The 23,426-nt window shown below is 40.7% G+C and overlaps 1 protein-coding gene and 1 long non-coding RNA gene across 2 annotated transcripts in view; one reads left to right on the forward strand and one right to left on the reverse strand.

The window, feature by feature from the left end:
• Positions 1-23,426, reverse strand: part of opcml (opioid binding protein/cell adhesion molecule-like) — a 232,020-nt gene that overhangs the window by 38,602 nt on the left and 169,992 nt on the right. The gene's annotated exons all lie outside the window — the stretch shown is intronic.
• Positions 14,581-18,215, forward strand: LOC117813280. The gene is made up of 3 exons (XR_004631385.1): positions 14,581-14,771; positions 15,073-15,275; positions 17,777-18,215. It is a non-coding gene; the product is annotated as an uncharacterized LOC117813280 (long non-coding RNA).

Here is a 23,426-nt window from a genome sequence, read left to right on the forward strand (position 1 = left end):
AGTACCTTTCTGTTGGGCAAGTGCTTCATTTAGAATGCACTTTTTTTTTTTCAAAGTTATATTTTTGGGCAATTTTGCCTTTATTGATAGGACAGCTGAAGAGAGACAGGAAACACGGGGAGCAGAGAGTGGGGGAAGACGTACAGCAAATTATTGATGCCAGGAGTCAAATCTATGACCTATGATGCACTTTTAAGGAGATTCACCAATTGATGACATCACAAAATAAGCCAGTCTTTCGTCCCACTCTCTTAATTCTGATATGACTTAAATGGAAAGGCTGTTCACAGCAGTCACATCCTGGTTTCACTGTGTAACACGTTTGCCTCACAATCCACCAATTTAAAGCACCTGTAAGCAACTTCCTGTTTGGGTTGATTTTTGGCGCCCCACCTGGACAAAGCGTCCCTTCCTACATGTTGCTGTTTTTGTCCTGTACATGTGCAGGTTATGCTGTCTGACAAAATCGTTGAATGTGCTGTCTGTTAACAGAGCACTTTAAACACCTGCTCTGGAAAGTGTAATAAAAATGTTACTTTCTTCCCTGATCTGTTGAGACCTGGATTCCTCTAGACCTCTGAAGGTGTGCTGTGGTGTGTGGCACGAAGACGTTAGCAGCAGATTGTTAAGTCCTGTAGGTTGGGAGGTAGGTTGTTGCACAGATGCTTGTTTTTATTGAGATTGAGAGGTCAACCATGTTCACGTTCCTCTGTCACCTTCATCCATTGGTGTGTGGACTGGTTCTGATGCTCATGGGCCCATTGTGGAGTAGTACAGGGCCAACAGGCACTCTGTTTACCACTCAAACTTTGATCACTGTGTGTTCTGACACCTCTCTATCAGAACCAGCATTCACTTTTTCAGCTGTCTGAGCTCCAGCAGCTTCTATTGGATCACCTTTCGCTCCCCACATGTACCAATGAGCCTCAGTAGGTCCTGACCATTAAGACCAACCCCACTAGAGCTTCAGGTTTGGAGAAACTCTGACCCCGTTGTCTAACCATCACATTTCAGCCTTTGTTGAAGTCGCTCTGATCCTTACATTGCCAGTTTTATCTGCTTCCTCATCAATTTGGAGAACAAAACATTGGCTTGTTGCCTACAATATCCAACCCAGAGACAGTTATTGTATTGGGATAATCAAAGTTATTCACTCCACCTGTCAGTGGTCAGGATGTTATGACTGATCAGGGCCCGTATGCATGACCAGCCATTACACAAATGGGACCATTAGTCTTAACGTACTGTTATGGAACGGCCCATTTGGCCGTAGCGTTAGCCACATGCACGACGGAAAGTAATTGGCCAATTAACTAATTGCGCCATGAAAACGAGGCTGGTGGAAAACATCATATGTCCAGGGAACCTCCTGGAAAACCCCAATCCAACAAATTCAAATTGTGCATGCCTACTACGAATAAACAACAATACCGGTGTGACTGAGAGAAGATTCTGAAAAAAAAACTTTTCAGCAGAAGAAATGGACATTTTATTACAATAATATAGAATGAACAAACAGCTGTTATCAGCAAGTCAATCGTCAAAGATAACAAACAAGGAAAAGGGAAAGTTTGGTTTAAGATCTTGAACCGGGTAAATGCATGTGGTATTTCTGAGCGAACACAGTAGAAGACCTAAAAAATAAAACAAGCAACATGAAAGCGGCTCTCTGCAACAAGCACCGCCACCAAGGTGGTCCTGGTGGAGGACCACCTGTCCCCCCATTGAAGGATGAGGACTTGTTAACGGAGTTGTTTGGGAAGGATTCACTTCACGGTATTGCTGGTACGTTACCTAAGAATCATGTTGCGTCTCCTAAATCTAAATTATGCTGTATATTTTGACATTGTCATACTTTTCCAAAGGATTCGTTCGATCCCTAAATATCCGTTGCCTTAGTATATTTCGTTACAATAATGCATAAGCACGATGTCCGCCATTCTATAAACAGGTGCGGTAATCCTGCCGGTAGCGCCTGTAATGGTGGGGTCTAACGCCATTAAATTGAATGCTTCTTTGGGGTGTTAACCTGGCTCATGCATACCGCTAATCCATTTCTTTTTCCCCGTTAGTACAAACAGCCCGTTTTCATCGCTAATGGCTGGACGTGCATACTGGCCCAGGTCATTTTAGGAAAAAGTTAATCCCTCATGTGAACATATCAAAGAAGCCCATCCTTAATTTATCCTTACATCTGTTGTCTGCTGGACTTACATTAAACCTTCCCCTTATGACATTTATTTAGAACATGTTGAAATAAAAAAAAAAGTCTGAGATCTGTCAGATAGCAGAGAAATGTTGAGCCTGCTGGATTGATTCGCCTGTAAATCAGCACCTGAATGGCATGAAGCAGCCTAATGAGTACTGTCATTACCATATTTATGAGTGACCATGGCGTGTCTCTGGATTAAAGAGATAATCAAAGAGAGGCCGTGCTGTAAACACCAGCGTCTGTCTACTTCTTATGAGACCAAAGATGGCTACTTCTTATCTGCTCAACACACATCTTTAAAAATGTAACCACATATTATATTTTGACTTTGCAGACACAATCCTTATGTTGTCTAATACATTTAGAGTCCTCTGAGTGTCTGAGTGAGTATCAGCATGCTTTCTACAGTTTTTGAGGGGAAGTCTGGCTTTTCTTGTGCTCTGCTGTGCACTGTCTTTTGTTTGGTTTCATGTGCTCTGTCTATTTGTCTGCTGTTCTCTCTATCTATGCTATTAAGCCAGGTACAAAAGCATCCCAGAGCCATGATGCCCTCCCTAAGCAGTGCTCAGGCTCCTCTGACAGCAGCCTTTGATGATGGGTCACATTAACTCCCCTGAATGTGCTGTTTATTCCACCTGAAGCCTCCACCGCCCCGCCTCCCACTGCATCCTAATTTAATTGTGGAGCGTTCTCCTATTTCCCCCCTCGCTCGCCTCATTCATTTCAAATGCATGACCTTTCCCGAGAACAATGATCAATCAATAGGTGTTTTCCCTCATCAGGCCCTTTCAAATTAAAACCACTGAGTGAATTAAAAAGCCTTTCGGAGCTGAAGTTATGAAGTGCAAGTGCTGTAACTCAGAGTATGAAAAAGGCCAATCATCAGAGGCTTTCATAGGCTACAAACAACTCGTTAGCGCTGATTGCACATTCCAGGTCAGAGGTGAGCTGCTGTATGTCGTACAAACAACCACAGGATTTATGTTGTAGAGGGGATCTCAAAGGAAACTTCACATCATTTTACACAAAACTTGCTTTCAGTAGTAAACACTGAGAGCTGTCTTCCAGCTGGGCTCAGGGAGGATCCTCACAGGAACTGCTGCATTATTGATGAGATCTGTTACAAACACCTGCTTCTACATCTGGGATCAGTTAAAGTTCCTACAAGGTGCAGCTAAAGCCTAAAACTGTTCAACCCTACCTTCTGCAGCCAGGTAGGCAATCTGCTGTCCATTACTGGGACAATATGTGCAAACATGTGTCCTGCCAGATTATCCACTTTCACAACTTTAAAAATCCTCTTTGTTTTCTCATGGTGTGACATGTTTCCTACGTGTTTACTATCACTCTTTTATCTGAATGTAATTCCTGGTTCTGTTCGAGGTTTCTGATCTTTAGAGGGGTATGTTATTGGCATTTTTACCTGTTAAATGTTTCAGTGATTTGCTCATGGTGGATTAATGCAGCACCTATATAAGGTCCTCTTCCCCTTAACTTTTCTTCTCACTCAGTCAGTCCTCTAACTCTGGCAATGATTATACTGTGTCATGGTTGAGTCTGTTTTCCTCAGTTTGGTCGACTTCTCGTTCACTCAGGTCCTTGTGTGTTTTATAACCCTTGCTAGCCTCTATGCTGTTTCCCTCCTCTTGTCTTCAGGTTAGTTAGGGTTAGGGTTGTCTCTTCATTACTCTGCTGGTAACTGTCCAGCCTTTTACCGGCAACCTAAAGTGTTGTGATCTACAAATAAATTAAGAGTCATTTTCAAAATATCATCCATGCTGTTAACTATGCTATCAGAAACTGCTGTTTTTCACATGAGAAGAGTTAATAAAAATTTGCCTCATTCCTTCCCCTAGAATGATTTGTTACGATGAGTGCAATCTGATTGTCATTGGTGTTGTTCTTGCTGTTCAGAAATATTGACTGTTGCTATGGGGTTTTGACCAATCAGAATCCAGTATTTAACACAGCCGTGTGACCGAAGTGGCAACTTCCGGCCGCGAGAATTAAAGCCAATGCGAAAGTGTTAAAAACTGCAGTTTCTCAAGAGTCCGCTTGAGGCTGGCTCCGGAAGTACCAGAAACCACATACACACCAACTCAAAGTAGCCGATCTTTACAGCAGAAACAAACATGTTTACAGCCTGCTACAAAAAACGACTGTAGTCTGGGTAGCTCATTTCTCGATCAGCACACACTGTACAGAGGAGTTTTTTCATAACGCAGCAATTCTGAAGATATGAAGATTACAAGTTTTCCATAATAAGAGGCAGAGCTGACTTGACTGCAGGCAGGAACACAGTAGCTGTTGGTGAGGAGGCCCAAAGCCTGCCTCTTTACCTCACTCTAGCTCCACAGAAGTTAAGTTGAGTTCAGCATTTCCAATATGGGTCCCGCTGATGATAGGCTTCAAAACAACGCTTCAGAAACAGATGGGTGAAGTCACGAATACTAGGCCCATTTATTATACATTCATGGTTTTGACCAATCAGAATCAAGTATTTAACACAGCCATGAACTTATGAATTGGCACTACATAATAAAGACTGATTGATTTATCATGTTGTGGTCCAAAACAATGCTGGGCTTTTACACGTAAAAAATTAGTTTCTATTGTAGATGTAAAATAAACAAGTATTAGTAATTTGTAACTAAATTAATCAATTAATAAAAAGGAAGGAAAACAGGTGATTCAACCTTGGTACTTTCATTCTAATTCAGAGTTCTTTTGGAATCTTAATTACCTCCCTGAGATGCACCGGGCTGCAGATGTGAACCCATCTGCAGCAACCCATCTTACGCTCTCAAAGCAACTGCTCCAGCAACTTAGGAAGTGTGAACTTAAATGAACTAACAGGCAGACGGACAGACAAAATCCATGTGGGGTGGCGACTGAGGCTGATGGATGTCTCAAATAATGCATGGCTTCCTACAGACGAGGGTGTGGGTCCCTTTTGGAGCTACAAGACATTTTTTACTGATTACCCCATTGACCGGATGACAGGACAGGGTTGTTTTCCTTGGTATAAATCTAAGAAAAGTGGGGTTGTCTCATTTTCAGGGGTTGGTAATTAAATGCCATTGGACAGTGCCACTTGTCTCTAAAGCGAGTGCACCTCTCATTACTGAGGCCGTCCGTCATTCACGGCTACGATGCCAAGGGGATGAAAGATGGAGAGACGTGGTGACCACAGCAAAGTAGCACAAATGTAGGAAAAGTTAACCAACAATTGAGGCAGAGTTATGATGCCTTTTTTAAAAAAAAAAAAGGAGACATTAAATTACTGCCAACAAATATGCTGTTGCGGAGAGGAATGTACAATGGTGACGAGCGCATAAAGACTGTCTTAAAATGGATGTGTGGGTAAGTTACGGAAAACAGATCAAAGGTAAGCCCATTACTGGACCTGTCATCCATACAATCAACTGCAGGGGATTTACATTTATATGGTGTTTACATATCAGTACTTGGGTGTTTCATTTACACATTTGATCATATTTAGCAGCAGGAAAAAGCTTAAAGCAAAACTATACATTGACAGAGGCCGACTAAACGCCACCTTGTGCATCTTTAACAGGAGCTCAAGATACATTAGGAAAAGGGCACAGGGGATTAATAACATCAATTATAACACGTTCTCCTGTCGCAGTACTTTGTGTTAGTAGAGTTCAGAAACACACATCCTTTGGTCCAGATGTCTGTCTGGTTTTGTAGTTGTCAAACGTTTTACAAAGACAGAGGTCGAGCTGCACAGATGTTAATGGCAATCTTAGTATGAAAACTATTTCAAATCATAGCACAGACCAAAGAAACATAATTGAACTTAGTGTGGGCACTAATCAGATGAGCTCATTTTAAGGTAAACTTTAATTTAAGTATTTTTTAATTGAGGTTTTTCAAAGTGTTCGTGATTGCGTCACTCTGCAAAATGCTTTGTTTCACTTTGAAGGTTGCTCTGATGTCAAACATTCAACATTCAGTCATTGCTTATGTTTTGTGTTCAAGGTTGAAGCTGAATGTGCATCATAAAAGATCAAATAATTGCCAGATAATTTAAAAAGAATGCTTTCATTCTCTATGAATACATTTGATGTTTCTTCTAAAGCACAAATGACTGAAAGCTTTTTTTTCAAGACAGATTCAGGGAGAATACAACACAATAGGGAACTTGTCAATTGTTAACAGAAGTTTTGGAGACACTTTGTTTGCCTCGTCAGAGAAAGAGAGAGCTTTGTTGAAGTGAAATAAGTTGTTGTAGAAGTGAGAGGCACAAAAGACAACTGTCCTTGATATTCAAAGAGGATGCAGAGCAGTAGTGGTCGACTCATATGAGGACGATGCTGATAATAAGAGAGCAGATTGGCTGAAGGCCAAAATATAATGCCGGTATCACGTTGTTGTTGTTTTATTATATATAAATGGTTATCTTAGCCAGTAACATGTTTGGATAGATTTTAATTAATGCATGAAAAATAAAATTACATTGGGCAACAATATATATTTATGAACATGGCTGATATTTATGTCAGATTTGATATGCTTTCATTAGAGGGGGGAAACATGTTAGTATGTTTGTTTGTATCTTTACATTTCTATTCTTATTTTATCTATCTTTTTTTTCTACTTTTATTTCATTTTTTTCTCTGTTGTGCTCTATTATAATTTTTGTACTACTCTTGCTACTATGTCTGTGTTGCTGCAACAACCAAATTTCCCCCGGGAGATCACTAAAGTATTATCTTATCTATTTATAATATAATATCGTATAAATTAGAGCCACACTGGCGAAGCTGCCTGCAGTGTCTGCAGACATTTGGTTATTGTTTAAGTAGGCAACATGAGTGCATGTATCATCAGATGCCATTTCAAAATGTCTTCAATTGGCCAGATTAATCTGCCTGACTGATTCATTCAAACATAATGAAGACCAAACACTGCCACATCATATTCTCACCACGTTTTACTCAAACTGTAGAGCACTTTACTGACATCTCTTAGGCTTAGTCAGACTTCGAAATAATGTCCTCAAAGAGGTCATCTCTTTGCAGCATAGCATCCAAGCACTAACAGCACATCAGACACACACAAAATATAAACTATAAATGTATAAAGGGGGACGATTCGTCATGAACAGTCTGCAGACACCTGCTCTCTGTCACCACAGTTTACCTCAAACTATGAAATGATTTTAGTGAACAATGTACGACTTGTCCACACTGGAGACAAAAGCCTTTTGAATGGAGTAAAATGGAAGTTGTGTTTGAGATACATTTTTCATTGAATTCATCAAATCTGTATTGTGCTAAAGCAGCTGTTTGCAGGAGGATTTTAGGGTTCATAGGAAAACTCTGTTGCTAAAATTGTAGAACTGTATCATACCCCCCTCCCACTGGAAAAAAAAACTCTACAGTGTAGGTATCTCAACAACTCATTATGTTGTAATTAATTAGGCAGCATTACTCCGGACTATCCCTCATTCACATGATAAGACAGAGCAAACCTACCCCTCCCCTCTGCCGCTCTAGTAGAAGGAAACAGGTGTGAGTGCAAATGTCCTCCTACGATGGGTTATTAATGATTTAGTTTCGAGGGGGGACTACTCACTTTGGTGATTAATGATGGAGGACAGGAGAGCAGGAGCCATTCACTCGGAACAGTCTGCACCTGTCGGAGGATTTCTGATGACTTTTACCCACAAAATGCTCCGTATTAGTCATCTCTAAGAGCAGATTGGGAGCTCCTTGGTTGCACTAATCTTTCTTTTAGCCCCCTGTATCCCTCTGCTGCTCGGCTTTATTTTTTCCCGTCCTATCGCTGCCACACTCGCAGACTCGCTGCAGTCACACCCTCTCCCTTTTTAACGCACGCTCTTTTACTGAACTCTCTACTCTCCTTTCTCACAACCTTTAACGCTTGCTGTGGGTTGTGGGTTGAAACAGAAAGTTTGAGTGAGCCCTGCAGGTCCACTGCACAGCAAAGACACACATACACACACACTTAGATCAGCATGCTAATCTCACACATTCTACTCTTGCCACCTCTAACAGCCAAACAACACCCCACACTCCCACGCTGTGATTTGAGAAATGCATTTGGCTAATAAATTTGAAAGTAAGCTTGCTTGGAGACTTCCCAGAAGTCCACAGGGCACAGAGCAGGTTATTTGGACATGCTTCCCTCTAATGTTATATGCTTTATTTCAGCAGCCAGGACTGTTTCGCCCTGGCTGGCTAACAATCAGCATCTCTAGACGTATTCCCAAAGCTATACCCCGTCTGATTTATAGTAATAGGCTTACAGTACCAAAGTGATCCCTCTACAGGCGTGACATCCTTCTGTGTCTGTTGATTGCTTGTGTTGGTTTTAACAAAGAGACAGAAAATGACTAACAGTGAGTTTATAATGTTACTGCCAATTGTTCTCAAATAGGTTTCAAGGGGAAACTCTGTTCCACAAGGCAGGAGCTTGGTGTTCACTCCTCCTGGCCTGTAAGACATGCTGTACATATTAATGCCTGTGGTGCCGTCTACCTAAGAGGGCCTGCTGTCTAAAGTAAAGGCTGAATATTAAAAAAGAGGGTTCCCTTAGCACATGAAACGGGTCACAAAGTGAATCATATTTCTCCTTGGATTTGAACATTTAATCCTCGGTGCTGAGGATTGCTAACACACACTGTGATCTCACACAAGAGCACACCACGAATTAAAGATTCCACTTTGACCGCACTTCCTCTTAGGATTGAAGTGTCCATCAAATGTGTTATCCATTATGTATTTTTCGTCTTGTTAGTTTCTGGGATGGTGTAGAGATAAAAAAAAAGGACATTTCTTCACTCCTCCCAAACCCTTATTGTGAATCCCTACATTGGCTTCAGACGGACTGAGCTGCAGCTGATGATTCTGCAACGTGACCTCAGAGAAGACTTACCAAGTATCTGAGAAACTTCACATTTTTTGGAAGAAGTAGCAGCTTTATGTAACCCAGTGCCTCTTTCTCTGTATAATGATCTGGCAGAACAGAAGAAAAAGAAGCACGCCTCTTCACAGACCTGAAAACACTTGAACTCCTCGCAGAGCTGTAATTTTAATGCAGTTCTTGAGGAAGTTTGAGCTCGTATTAAAAGAACTAATGGTAATACTTTTTAGTTGGTTAGTATTTTGTAAAGTTGCATGTTAGAAAAAACTCATTCCATGGTTTAGCACTTTTTGATCTTGATTACATCATCCCAACACAATCATATTTCCTAGTTTTGGATAAACTAACTCTCAATTGTATCTGCAACCCCCAATTTTATCTCAACAACACCTTCATTGCAACAGTCTGATCTGTTTTTTTTTAAAAACATTTTTGGGACGTATAATAGTATCATCTTAGCTCGTTAGTAAAGCTACACATAGCTATGTCCCTCCACTACAATGGTCTGCTAGTTATCTGTTGGGCAACCTCTACAATAAACCCACAGACTCAGGTCAGCCTGAGCTTCAGGCCTGTGTAACTTGGAGCCAATCAGTGCACTACAAATTAATTCACACATTTGAGTGAGGCAGCAGTACGTTAATGAAACAAGCCGATGAGTGACGCAGGAGATACTGATTCTACAAAGCTCTAAAGAAATACAGATCTTCAGACTTATGCCTGGTTTATACTTCTACGTCAAATTGAAGCTGCAGCCTACGCCGCCTGCGTAGCTCTTTTCCAAAGCAGCCTGACATGCACCTCCTTCAAAATGTAACTACTTGTCGAAAAGACACAGACTGCAAGCCCTGTGATTGGTCCGCTCGACGGCATTGTATTTCTTGCATTATAGCACTTCTGGAATCGCTGCCCATCGGCTGTACATTTAATGTCCTCTGACGTCTCCTCTCTTTCCTTTCATGTAGTAATTGTTGTATGATACACGACAATCAGCTCTAAATGATCATAATACGTTCAGCAAGCAGAAAAGGTAGCAGTGCTGGAAACAGGCAACCCGGCTATCAGAGAGACCCAGTACCCTGAAGCGTTTTGGTAGAGTATTGCTGCAGGACACGGACACATCAACGTACAACTGTGTAGTGCTCATGTCCGCATTGATACTGCTATGTAGGTCTACCCAGAAGTATAATCCAGGGTTTATGCATGCATTTTGAGTTGTACTGAGGAGATGAAAATAAACTAGGCACAACTATAAGAGAGTTTTAAACCTGCATTCTATTTAATGGCCAGCAGGGGGCGACTCCATCGGTTCTCAACAGGAGAAGTCTTTGAAGTCCACTCAGAGTGGACGTAGAATGAGTAATTTCCCACTTGTTTTATTACAACAGCAGACAGTTTGCTAATTAATTTACGTTTTCTGTAGAGTAAAGTAACAATGAAGCCAGGTAATCTTTAAGACATGGCTACCTGTGATTAACAATTTACTACCATGATGACCATTAACCAGGTTAAAACTGGGACAATGTATATTAAACCTAACAACTGCTTCCAAACATACCATAATGGTGATGTCTAAAATGCTAACCTGAGGCTAAAAGGATAGTCTAACATAGAAATGAGTGACAACAAAGTGTTTATGTCCACGCCCTTTACACATCAACCGCTCTCATATGATGTTTGGATTTCAAAAAGATGGTGAAAGAGCTTCAACAACCAAAACAGACTTTTTTAATCAATCTCCTCTCATAAGAAGAATACATTTTCGGAATCCAATTCAACCTCCACAATCCACAAATCCAAACGATGAAGGTCAAGACAAGTGTCCTTACACAGTCACCTTTCAGCCCACTGCAGGGAGAGTAGGATACTGTACTGGAGATCAGTTATGAGGGATTTGTTCCTTTAAGGTGCGTCTCACAGTTTGCAAATTACTTCACGGCCCTGGTTCAGCTTACATGATTGATTTCCTCAGAGTTTCTGTGATAAGGTCACTACAGTCTGATGACCCTACCCCAATTACTTTTTTTTCTACATCTAACACCTTCCATAGATGCTTTTTGAAATTCATACAGCTTTAGACTCTGTGAAGTGCTCCCTCTATAACTGTTCATTTCTTTTTCTTTCTCTGAATTAAGAAAAATAATATCATGTGCAGTCAGTTTCTATTCCCAAGGATGTGTTGCAAAACACCTTTCCTGATATTATTATATTCTTCTTTAATATACAGCACATTGCACGGCTAGGATTATTAAACTACTCTGAGTGTTCTTGAATATCACCTTGTATAACCATTGCACTTTTTAAAGGGCTGCACATATCATTCCACATTCTTCTTTTAAAGTAAAAAAGGGTCATGAATATGCATGAGGTGGAGAAATGTTTTAATCATTACAAGATTGATACAGCTCTGTTGTGTGAAGCACAGTTGAGTCCCTGTGCCAGTGAATTCTTTATCGAGCGGCATCAAACTGCAATTAGTTTGACCCAGTTTTATATGAGGGCGGCAAGAGAAGCAGCCTTTTCAGGCTTATTCTCTCTCACCTCCTGTTGTAAATGCACTGCATTCTGGTGCACAGTTTCATACATGTCAACAGAGACATGTGAATGCCTCACCTTCTTTTTCTGCGGGTGATATGAATCCAGCACCCCTGCCAAAGAGAGTAGCTACATAGCAACACATATTCAAACAAACAAGGAAGAGCAGGAGCTTACTCAAGGCTGAAACATTCACACACCAGGAAGTGAGGATCTTTATGTAAAGGTAAAGTACAGTCTGTAAAAGTTGAGCACACACTTTTAATTAAAGGCAATCAAAGGCACTCGAACAATCACGCTGCTAGCTAAAGGACCTTAACTTATAAACTGTTCATAAAAAATACACAGCACTGTGAATATGTCCTTATCACATGAGACTGTGTTTAGCAGCAGGAAGCTGAGTTATAGAGTGGTCTACCTGATTTATTTGAACTCAGACAATGTCTCAACATGTTCTTACATTGTGGTGGAGCTGTGTACAAAATTATCCTGCACAACAGAAATTCCGTAATACTTTCGTAACGTAGCAACAGTAAACGCTGGTGAGAAGTGCTCTGACATGATTTTTTTTTGATGATTATTATTTAATAATAATATGAGTACATATTATTATTAATGCCAATCATTATTACTATTTTATTATAATAATAAGTATAACTATTTTATTTTTACTATTAGTAGTAGTAGTATTATTTGATTTTATTATTATTTTATTTTATTTTACTTTTTTTTTTGGTTTCTGCTTTTACTTCTCTGATTTTGTTTTTCATGCTCTCCCATCTGCTTTCCTTCCTTTCTCTTCATCTCTAGGACATAACGGCACCCCATCACCTCCATCATTAAAACACAAACACACAAACACACATACATACACAAACATAAAAGGACTCGCTTGTCACCACATACAACTGGGATCTCCTCTGCCACCCCTTTCTGTCTTTGGGCATACATAACAGCTGTTTCATCACAATCATTGTGTGCACCACATGAGGGGGGGGCTTCCTCCCTTGGGTCTGGTGGCCCCCCCAAAGGTATGCACCTGAATGTGGCCTGGCTCTGCAATTTGCAAGTCTCCTCCCAAGGGTCTGGGGGCTGCCTTTGCAGAGCCCGGCCAGGCCAATACCACCCTGCTCGCACCCACAGCTCCTCCCTCCATCATGCCCTCTCGTCATCCGCAGTGGCACACTACAAGCTTTCTAGAGTCCACATACAAATACCTTGTAATACCTATCAAACTACAACATGCACATAAACATCAGCACTCATATAACTGCACACACACACACACACATTCAGAACCCCCCTTCACAAACCTCTCTTCTCCCTCTCAAAAGCAAGTATTTTTTCTGTTCTAGTCTTTATCTTCTCTTTCTATTGTGTTTTTTTTCTTTTCTCTTTCTTGACAATCCTTACCAAAACAGTCTATTATCTTGCTTTTTTTTTGTTTTGTGATCGTCATTTATAGTCCAACCTTTTTTTTTCTGACTTTTTTTTTGTTTGTTTTTTGTTTTTTTTGTTTTTGTGTACTGTAATCTATACCTGATAACTTTATTTGGTTATTGCTCTCAAAATCTACTGTTTGTTTTTCTTTTATGTTCTGTTCAATGTCAAGCACTTTTATATCTTTGCACTGTTGCATATAAAATAAAAAATAAAAATAAAAATAAATAAAAAGAAGTGCTCTGACATTGAGGTTGTGGGGTTACACTTTATATTACACACTTTTAAGCATTAGTTAAGCATTAATGAAGTATTAATTAAGACTTAACTCATCATCTGTAAAGCATTGTTCATACATAAATACTCATTTGTATATCATGTACAAATACAGTTATAACCGTTTATTATTGATGAATATGACTATAATGTGTTAACTAACTCTTTGTTCATACTTTACAAATGATGGATTCACCAATTATCTCTCTGTTACCGGTTTTGGGCGCACCGAGTGCAAAAACATGGCAGCAGTGGAAACGGCATAATATTCACTTTATATCATGAAGTAAAGTCTGACAGTTATGTTTTTTAATAACTTAAACTGGTTGTTAGGGACAGACTAACGGCTCATGATAAAAGCTGTTAAAACGGAAAGCGGCCACTTTCTTCCTCAACCATCATCATCTTGTTGAGTGACAGCAAAGCAATAGAATACGCTAAGTGCGTCTTGAATTACATTTTAAGTCAGCCATGTCCTTATTTAGGCAAAACTCGTAAGTTTAATATATTCAAAAATACCAAGTTATAAAATAATACATCCCCTGTACAGTGTTTTCCAATAGAGAAATTAGCTATTCACATTTTTTTTGAAACATGCTTTAAACTTGTTTTTTATTGCTGTAAAGATTGTATGCTTTTAATGGGTGTTTATGTGGTTTTCGGTGTTTCTGCAGCCAGCCTCAAGCAGACGCTCAATGAACTGCATTTTTTTGCACTTCCACATGGGCTTCATATTTTGAGACCAGATGTTGCCACTTGGTCAAGACATTGTGGTCACTGTTTTCTGGAAGAGAGGTTGAGCAGTGATGGATAAAGTGTTTGCAGAATTTAACTCCGGACATTGACTTGATGATCCCTTCGTACAAACTCTACATAAGGATCATTTACCTTCAACCATCAAAAGAGCTCTGGGAACATAATGTTTCTTTGTGTCGTCTCATTTGAGCATTAAATAAAGAGTATGTACGTTTTTATCTCCTGCTCTCCTTGCACCTCTCAACACTCAAAAAATACAAATACTTTTTATTGCTCTCTGAGGCTTTTATTGAGCGCAGAGTCTTTGGCAAAGTGAGGTATCACAAGATTTAGAGTGCTCGTCCCACAGAGAAAATACACAGCACTCTGACTGTCATGCCTTTATTTGTCCTTTCATCTCTGCTTCCTAATTCCAGGATTGTCCTCAGAGGGTGCATTAAGTTCCCTAGACTGCTTGAGATGATGACGAGGAAGTACAGCTCTATTGATTGAGAGACTGATCCAGCCAAAGATGATAGATGGCTTTTTATCTTTGTAGCTGCTTACATCTCTGTTGCTGCTCAAATGATACACCTAACTCTGCTCCACTGTCTTCACCTGAAGACTGCTACTACTCAAAGCATCTCTTCAGAAACCAGTAAGTGACGTCAAGAGATTACGTATATACTGTCTTTGTTCCCCCCGAAACCAAAATCAATGATGATCTTATTCAAGCCCAAATGAAACCTGACCAAAGCTTTCATGTGTCAGGAACCAAACAAACAGTGGTTGTTTGGTTTAATCCTCACTGCTCCCTCTGTCTTTGTCTCTCTGTTCTTCTCTGTAGTTTAGCTGATTAGACGCCTCTTTTAAATATGAACATATTTAACAACGACCTCCATCAACCAATCATCCTACAGCTGTCAGACTTAAAATCTGTTCTCCCTCTGCTCCGTCAGTTTGTCATTGTAGTATGGATTGATGTCGCCCTCCTACACTCCCAGTCACCTCCAGTCCATCTCATCAGTGTTCTGTGGACTTCTTCAGATGTCACTCCCTCAGCACACCCATCATCCCTCCTTCACCACCAGTCTCTTGACTCCATCATGGAAGTATCGTACCCTGCTGATGAGCACTTTCTTTCTAAGGGGATTAAAACCAGGTGTGAGCCCTCTTTCCCAAACATGCCAATTAACCCTGGGGCTTTGGACAGCGATTGTTTCTGGATATAATACGAGTTCCCATTTGGCAGATATTCATTTTTTGCAATTCCTTCAATAATATGCTTATGAAGAATGAATATAAGATTACACATTGTAAGTTTCGGATGTTAATCACATTACATGTTTCTGTGTAGATATAAAAGCAGCACAGTTGATGACAAACTCTCCTACCACTGATCCCAATACAGATCAGAAGAAGATTCATGTTCCTGATGGTGTTGTTAATCCATTTACAGTAACTAGCCCTCACACATTAAATGAAACACAATCCTCAAACAGGATGCTTTACAGCATCACTACCTCTTTGAATGTATGAAAACAAAATGATGGGATCGAACAACCAAGACATTGTACGTTTCACATCCTTTTCTAAACTTGTGGGATCAATTATTGTTCACTGGTAAATAAATCCCTCCTATGTAGAACAGTATCAGAGTTCATGCTATGTTGATGTCTCCAGCACAGGCTGACACCTAAATGGACGCAAGATCTAGGTCTCATGTGAAGCCAACACAGGAGTGCCTTTAACCCACATTTCCTCTAACTGCAGTGACAACTCCACTGGAGGAAGGGAAAAAAAGTCTCTCACCTCAATAAAAAAAACAAGTACAAATGTGTTCAACTCTTTTTAGTCATAGCATGATGTTCATTTTGTGTTTCATGGTCTTCAAGGCAAGGCATGCTTTGAGTGTATCTATATTGATAGACAAGTTGCTGACACTGAAAGCTGACCTTGTACAGGAGTCAGCAATACATTTTTCAATAAGGTAGTTTTGTTAACTTATCTTTAATTGAGGATTTAATGATCTCAGTTGATAACACTGGCTGATTTTGAATCTGCTTACTATACTAGCAGTACGTACTGATTCAGCCAAAATTCAGTATATAGTATGTGAACAAGAGCAAAATCAGTATGCCAAAACTACCCAGATGTCGTACTGATTAAGGAAAATTTCTCACTATGCATCGGACCAGTCTGCCTCGCGTACTGTTTCCCACAATGCACAGTGCTAACCTTACGCTTCTCCTTTTTAATTATTTTAAAAAGAAGGGCACTCCATTTTTAGATGCTGTAAAAATCATTAAATTCCTTAAACCACCTCTTAACTTTATCAATCATAAGTGATGCCAAAGAAGTAGTTTCGCTATCAGCTTGGCCGCTGTTTACTTCTGCTTTCCGAAACCGGAAATCCAGCGACGCCTGCATACTGCAAAACAGAACCAACAGAACAAACATACTACATACTACCTTCAGACAGTATGCAGTGTGCAGTACCTACTGCCTACTACATTAGTAGGTAGTATGTAGCAGGTGTTTCAAAAAACAGCCACCATCACCGTGATATAGTGATTGTTGGAGGCCAAACGTCACGTTTAGGCAAAGAAAAAAGAGGAGGAACCAAAGTGCAGACTAACATGAAGGTTTAATTAACAAAAAAAACAAAACGGAAATAAAATAAACGCACTTAAACAAAATCCACAGGAAACACAAACACGGGAAGACATGTTAACACTTGGGTAAGACTTGACAATGAACTGACACAGAAGGGAGGAAACACAGAGACTAAATACTATCAGGGGCAATCAGACACAGGTGAGACAACAAGACACAGGTGGAACTAATGAGAACGCAATCAAACTGGAGGAAAACACGAGGGCAGGAAGTAAACTAAAACAGATCCACAGGGGGCAAGAACTTCAAAATAAAACAGGAAATACAGGAGACGGAACTAAGAAACATAAGAGAAAATACATACTCAAGTAATGAAGAACACAAGAAATGAAACACAGGGGAAAAGACCACAATTAACGCAGGGAGAACAATAATCAAATCTGAACTAAAGCAACTCGTGACACAACTCTGATTAAATTAAATTAAAAAATCTTGCACGAGATATGCCAATGTTGCAAGGGCTAAATGTTGAATTAGTGGGTTCATTCGTATATGAACCAATGTAAGATGGCCGAGTCCTCTCACAGTATGTTTATTCTCCAAATACCAAACATATTGACAGAGTTAATCTTCCTTTTAAACGCACTTTATACTAAATTCTGACATACTGACCATCTGCACAGCATTCCGGCAAAAGGGCATTATTACCTTGCGTGCACATTGTCCACCACCAAGGCCGTTTTCTTGTCATAGTAATGAACTGTTTTGTTGGTAAACTATACAGAAAGATCTCTTTCCTCTAAAAAAAAAAAAGCTTCTTCCAACTCCAATGCTGGTATCAGAGGCTTGTGTTTATGCATTGACACTTGGATATGGAAGCTGTCAGTTTGAGACAGACTAGAAATAACTTTTCTACAATTCTGACAGATTATAGAAGTTGAAGTCAAACAGTGTCTGCTATCCCCCATCTAAAAAGTAAAAATATAAGGCTTTCTCTCCTGAGTAGGAGGCACTTTGTGAGGTTTCATGAAATATATTTTTCTCCAGATCAGATCTCTTCCATTCGCCTGCGAGCAACACCTGCACCCATGCATTCCCCCCTCCCGGTGATAACTGCCTCACTGACGTCAGCAAGCACTGCCAGAGTATTGTTCTGTTTGGAAGGATGGAGCTCTGTTCATTTCTGCTGTATGGTTCTGTGAATGGCACTCATCAGGAGAGTAATCACAAGATGACAACATCTGTCTGTGCTGTGGTGGTTCTGTCAATCACGCTCAATGCTGCCAATTTTTCCAACCATTGGACTTCAGACATCGTGTATGCTTTTTTCCCCAACAATTTACTTGTCAGGACTCAAAGTTTTAAACCCTGAAAAATATTGAGAAATGAAAGAAATGAAAAATGTCAATCTCTGTGGAAGTGTACAGCGAAAGATTGTGTACATGTTTTGTTTGATGACAGTTTAGACTTTCCAACCTGTTGTAATACTGCTGATTTATTATTAAACATTCTTCTGGTTTATTAGTCAGTTTATATTGTTCGGTGTCTCAGTATTGTTTGGTCTCTTTAAGCTTTTGAATAGTGAAATTTCAAATACATTTAATGATTAATTTAAAGGCAATTGGGGAAAAGAAGATGCAAAAGAAGAAAAAAAGAAGTCATTTTTTTGTGAGGTTGGCACACACTTCAACAGAAGACCATTACAAGAAAAATCCCAAAGTCTCTCTGTCTCTCTGTTTAATCCAGTGTGACTTCAGTGTAAGCACACAGCATTGCAATCTCATGCCCTTGTATTGGCATTTGAGGGGCATTTTTCTGTGCTCATTAGGATGAGCCTCAAACTTGAGGATGTGGCATTCATCTTTTTAAAAGCACAGGTGAAAATATTTCTGTTGTTTAAGAACAGGTTCATGGAAATAACATAACCTTCTGAAGAACAAATAAAAAAAATCTTATGAAGTTGGTGAATGAGGCCCAGTGACTGTGCTCAGAACAAAAGCGTGAACTGTGACATCTAACTGCAGAACCTGCCACTTTGTCTCCAGCACATCGCTTTGTGTGAACATGAGTGAGAGATTGAGAAACTTCTTCCTCAAATCCCACCAAACTAAGGTGAAGGGATGTTCTGTGTGATATGTTAGAATTAGCGTTAGCTTTAGCGTCTCCTGCACTGACTTGTTGAAGTTAGTCAGGAGTTTGCTTTGTTTATCTGATCATCTTTTGTGATCTTTTTCCTTTTTTCATGGAGACCAGTGCACCCAGGATTGTGTCTTAGAAAAAAGGGCTGTTGTGCAGAGATACTAACTCTTCCGACAGATTGAAGTGAGGCTAAATATACCACTTAGTCATAGGAAAACAAATGTGTTTAGCATTATTACTTAATTCAATCGTCTTGTGTTACAACTACACAGTGGTACATGTGTTTTTTTAGTTGTGACCCTGTTTGTCAGCTGTACACTGTAGCTTGGCTTCTTGTCAAAAAGACAGCCCACAAAACAGCTGTCCTTCAGTGTACAGTTGTTCAAAAGGAAAGACATCAGAAAGAGTGTGTATTCACACTGTGGGTGGAGGAGATCCATACTGCATCGTCCACTAAACAAACTGTTTCCCCACGACCATGTATCTCTAATCCTTTCAGTGGCCTGCAGCCAGAGATTAACTGGGCTGTGCTGAATAATTAATGTGTAGTTGAAATGAGGACTTGCAGCAAAGAAAATAAAGGTGAGACTTAAACGGCTCACGACCTAAGAGGCATTTCTCAGTGTCATGTATTTATTGTCTTCACAAAACTCTCAGTTATGTCACTATCTTTATCGACAACACATTTTCACTCCCAACCCATCAAATACAGCGACTTGTTCAGATGCCAAAAAACATGATGCTGTGGGTTTCCTTCCAGCAGTGATACTAGAGGATGAGCTGCAGCTTTGATGTGATGTTCGGATCTGGAAGTCCCATTACTCCTTATGTAGCCGCAAGACAGTTTGCTTTGGGTGGCTGTCAGGGCAAAAATATGGTTCAATTTAGGTGTGAAATATATTTTGATAAATAATCAATAAATAACTAATCAATCTTCCAATAAACTGGCCCAGCGATGTTACATGTTTATTTGTACACTAACTCTTTAAAATGTTGGTTACCAAACATAAATTAGTTCTTTACATTTGTTCAGGGTTCCCACTCTTTTCCAGAGATCATTTTCCAGGACATTTCCAGAACATTTTCATTGATGATCAAGCTTGTATGACAGTCTAAATTTAGTTCCTAATTTAGTTCCTAAATAGTCTAATATGTTCCTCTCAGTGGAAGTCTACATTGAAAGACATGTAGTCTAGGAGTTTCTGTGCAGCTGTGTCGCTCTTTTTGTTCCGTTTGTTTTCACTATCGGGAGTTTGCACTCCTACTAGCTAGAGCAGGGGTTCTCAAACTTTTTGGAGCCAGGGACCCCTTACAGGTGAGACAATTGTCTATGGACCCCCTCATAATTGTAACACAGATTAAGCACATTAGTGATGTGTCATGATCAAAAGCTGCGGCTCTGAGAGCCGATGCTTTATAGTGAATCAGAAACGCCGGCTCACATCGAGAGAGAGCCGGCTCCCAGTTTTTTCCTTTCGTTTTTTTCTCACAGTGCTCAGCCCCAGCTCTGCTCACAGCAGAACTTTGTGTTGATTGGTCAGCATGGCAGCCATGCAGCCAAATCACATGTGAGGATATAGGATACAGGTGATGGAGAGGAGGCTGTGTATCCTGGCTTCATCTGTTCCTTCTGAGAGAGTCTTCTTGAAGACCGGGCAAATACTCACTGAGAGGAGAAATCAGATCAGCCCATCCAAGCTGAGGCATCGGATTTTTCTCTATGCCAACCTGAGGACATTAATAATGTTTGCTTGAGTTTGGTTCTGGTTCTGTTTCGGTTCTGGTTCAGTTCTGGTTCGGTTCTTGTACGGTTCTGGCACGGTTCTGGTTCGGTTCGGTTCTGGTTAAGTTCTGGTTAAGTTCTGGTTAAGTTCTGGTTCGGTTCTGGTTCGGTTTTTGTACCGTTCTGGCACGGTTCTGGTTCAGTTCTGGTTCGGTTCTGGTTTGGTTCTGGTTAAGGTTCTGGTTCAGTTCTGGTTCGATTCTGGTTCGGTTCTGGTTCGGTTCTTGTGCGGTTCTGGCACAGTTCTGGTTCGGTTCGGTTCTGGTTTGGTTCTGGTTCAGTTCTGGTTCGGTTCTGGTTCGGTTCTGGTTTGGTTCTGGAACGTTCTGGTTCGGTTCTGGCTGAGTTTGGTTCGGTTCTGGTTTGGTTCTGGCACCGTTCTGGTTCGGTTCTGGTTCGGTTCTTGTGCGGTTCTGGCACAGTTCTGGTTCGGTTCGGTTCTGGTTTGGTTCTGGTTCAGTTCTGGCACCGTTCTGGTTCGGTTCGGTTCGGTTCTGGTTCAGTTCTAGTTCGCTTCTGGTTCGGTTCTGGTTTGGTTCTGGTTCGGTTCTTGTGCGGTTCTGGCACAGTTCTGGTTCAGTTCGGTTCTGGTTCGGTTCTGGTTCGGTTCTGGTTCGGTTCTGGTTTAGTTCTGGAACGTTCTGGTTCGGTTCTGGCTGAGTTTGGTTCGGTTCTGGTTTGGTTCTGGCACAGTTCTGGTTCGGTTCGGTTCTGGTTTGGTTCTGGTTCGGTTCTGGTTCGGTTCTGGTTTGGTTCTGGTTTGGTTCTGGTTTAGTTCTGGAAGTGCTGGTTCGATTCTGAGTGAGTTTGGTTCGGTTCTGGTTTGGTTCTGGCACGGTTCTGGTTCGGTTCCCTTCGGTTCTGGTTCAGTTCTGGTAGGTTCTGGCTCGGGTCTGGTTCGGTTCTGGTTGTGTTTGCTTGAGTTTGGTTCTGGTTCTGTTTGCATGAGTTTGGTTCTGATTCTGTTTACTTAAATTTAGTTCTGGTTCTAACCCTAACCCTAATCCGAACCCTAACCCTAACCCTAACCCTAACCCCAACCCTAATCCGAACCCTAACCCTAACCTGAACCCTAACCCTAATCTGAACCCTAACCCTAACCCTAACCCTAATCCTAACCCTAACCCTAACCTGAACCCTAACCCTAATCTGAACCCTAACCCTAACCCTAACCCTAATCCTAATCCTAACCCTAACCCTAACCCTAACCTGAACCCTAACCCTAATCTGAACCCTAACCCTAACCCTAATCCTAACCCTAACCCTAATCTGAACCCTAACCCTAATCCTAACCCTAATCTTAACCCTAACCCTAACCCTAATCCTAACCCTAACCCTAACCTGAACCCTAACCCTAATCTGAACCCTAACCCTAATCCTAACCCTAACCCTAATCTGAACCCTAACCCTAATCTTAACCCTAACCCTAACCCTAATCACAATCCTAACCCTAATCCTAACCCTAATCGTAACCCTAACCCCAACCCTAATCCGAACCCTAACCCTAACCCTAACCCCAACCCTAATCCGAACCCTAACCCTAACCCTAATCTTAACCCTAATCCTAACCCTAACCCTAATCTGAACCCTAACCCTAATCCTAACCCTAACCCTAACCCTAATCTTAACCCTAATCCTAACCCTAACCCTAATCTGAACCCTAACCCTAATCTGAACCCTAACCCTAACCCTAATCTTAACCCTAATCCTAACCCTAACCCTAATCTGAACCCTAACCCTGATCCTAACCCTAATCTGAACCCTAACCCTAATCCTAACCCTAACCCTAATCACGACCCTAACCCTAATCCCAACCCTAACCCTAACCTGAACCCTAACCCTAATCTGAACCCTAACCCTAATCACAACCCTAACCCTAATCATAACCCTAACCCTAATCACAACCCTAACCCTAATCTGAACCCTTACCCTAATCCTAACCCTAACCCTAATCTGAACCCTAACCCTAACCCTAATCGCAACCCTAACCCTATCCCTTATCACAACCCTAACCCTATCCCTTATCACAACCCTAACCCTAACCCTAATCGTAACCCTAACCCTAATCACAACCCTAACCATAATCATAACCCTAGGATCAGGGTGAGAATGATTTTGTAACAGAATAAATGCACAAAATTGGGCAATTATAATGCTGTTCATAAAAACACCATACGTAAAAGGGTTTTCAACACAAACCATTAGTTTTTTCAAAGTTAAGGTAAAATATACGGCAACAAAAGATCCTAAATTAAGAGACGTTCGGGAGTCGAAAGAGCCGGCTCTTCTTTGGGAGCTGAGTTAAAAGAGCCGGCTCTCTGAAAAGAGCCGAAGTTCCCATCACTAAAGCACATGCTTACTACCATTTGCACTCTTAGTTGCCTTTGGAACTATTTGTATTGTAAAACGTATCAATGTAAATACTTCAGACCTGTACCATAGTGATAAACAGATAACACTTCAATTTGAATCAAGTAAATACCACTTGTATACTTTAAAACAGAGGGTCATTTCATTCCTTGTGGACTCAACATGACAGCATTTATACTTTTCAAGTAATTGATCTTAAACGCTTTCAGAAAATTAACAGTAGCAAGACTTACATATCCCTGCGAGCCACCAAATGGTATCATAACAATGGTGTATGCTGTTTTGTAATGACAGCACAATTTTATAATTTATTAGAAATGTATTCAAATTATTTCACGGACCCCCACGCTATGGTTCACGGACCCCCAGGGGTCCCAGGACCCCACTTTGAGAACAACTGAGCGA

This window comes from Notolabrus celidotus, chromosome 5 (genome assembly GCF_009762535.1).
Source record: "Notolabrus celidotus isolate fNotCel1 chromosome 5, fNotCel1.pri, whole genome shotgun sequence".
NCBI classification, from domain to species: Eukaryota; Metazoa; Chordata; class Actinopteri; order Labriformes; family Labridae; genus Notolabrus; species Notolabrus celidotus.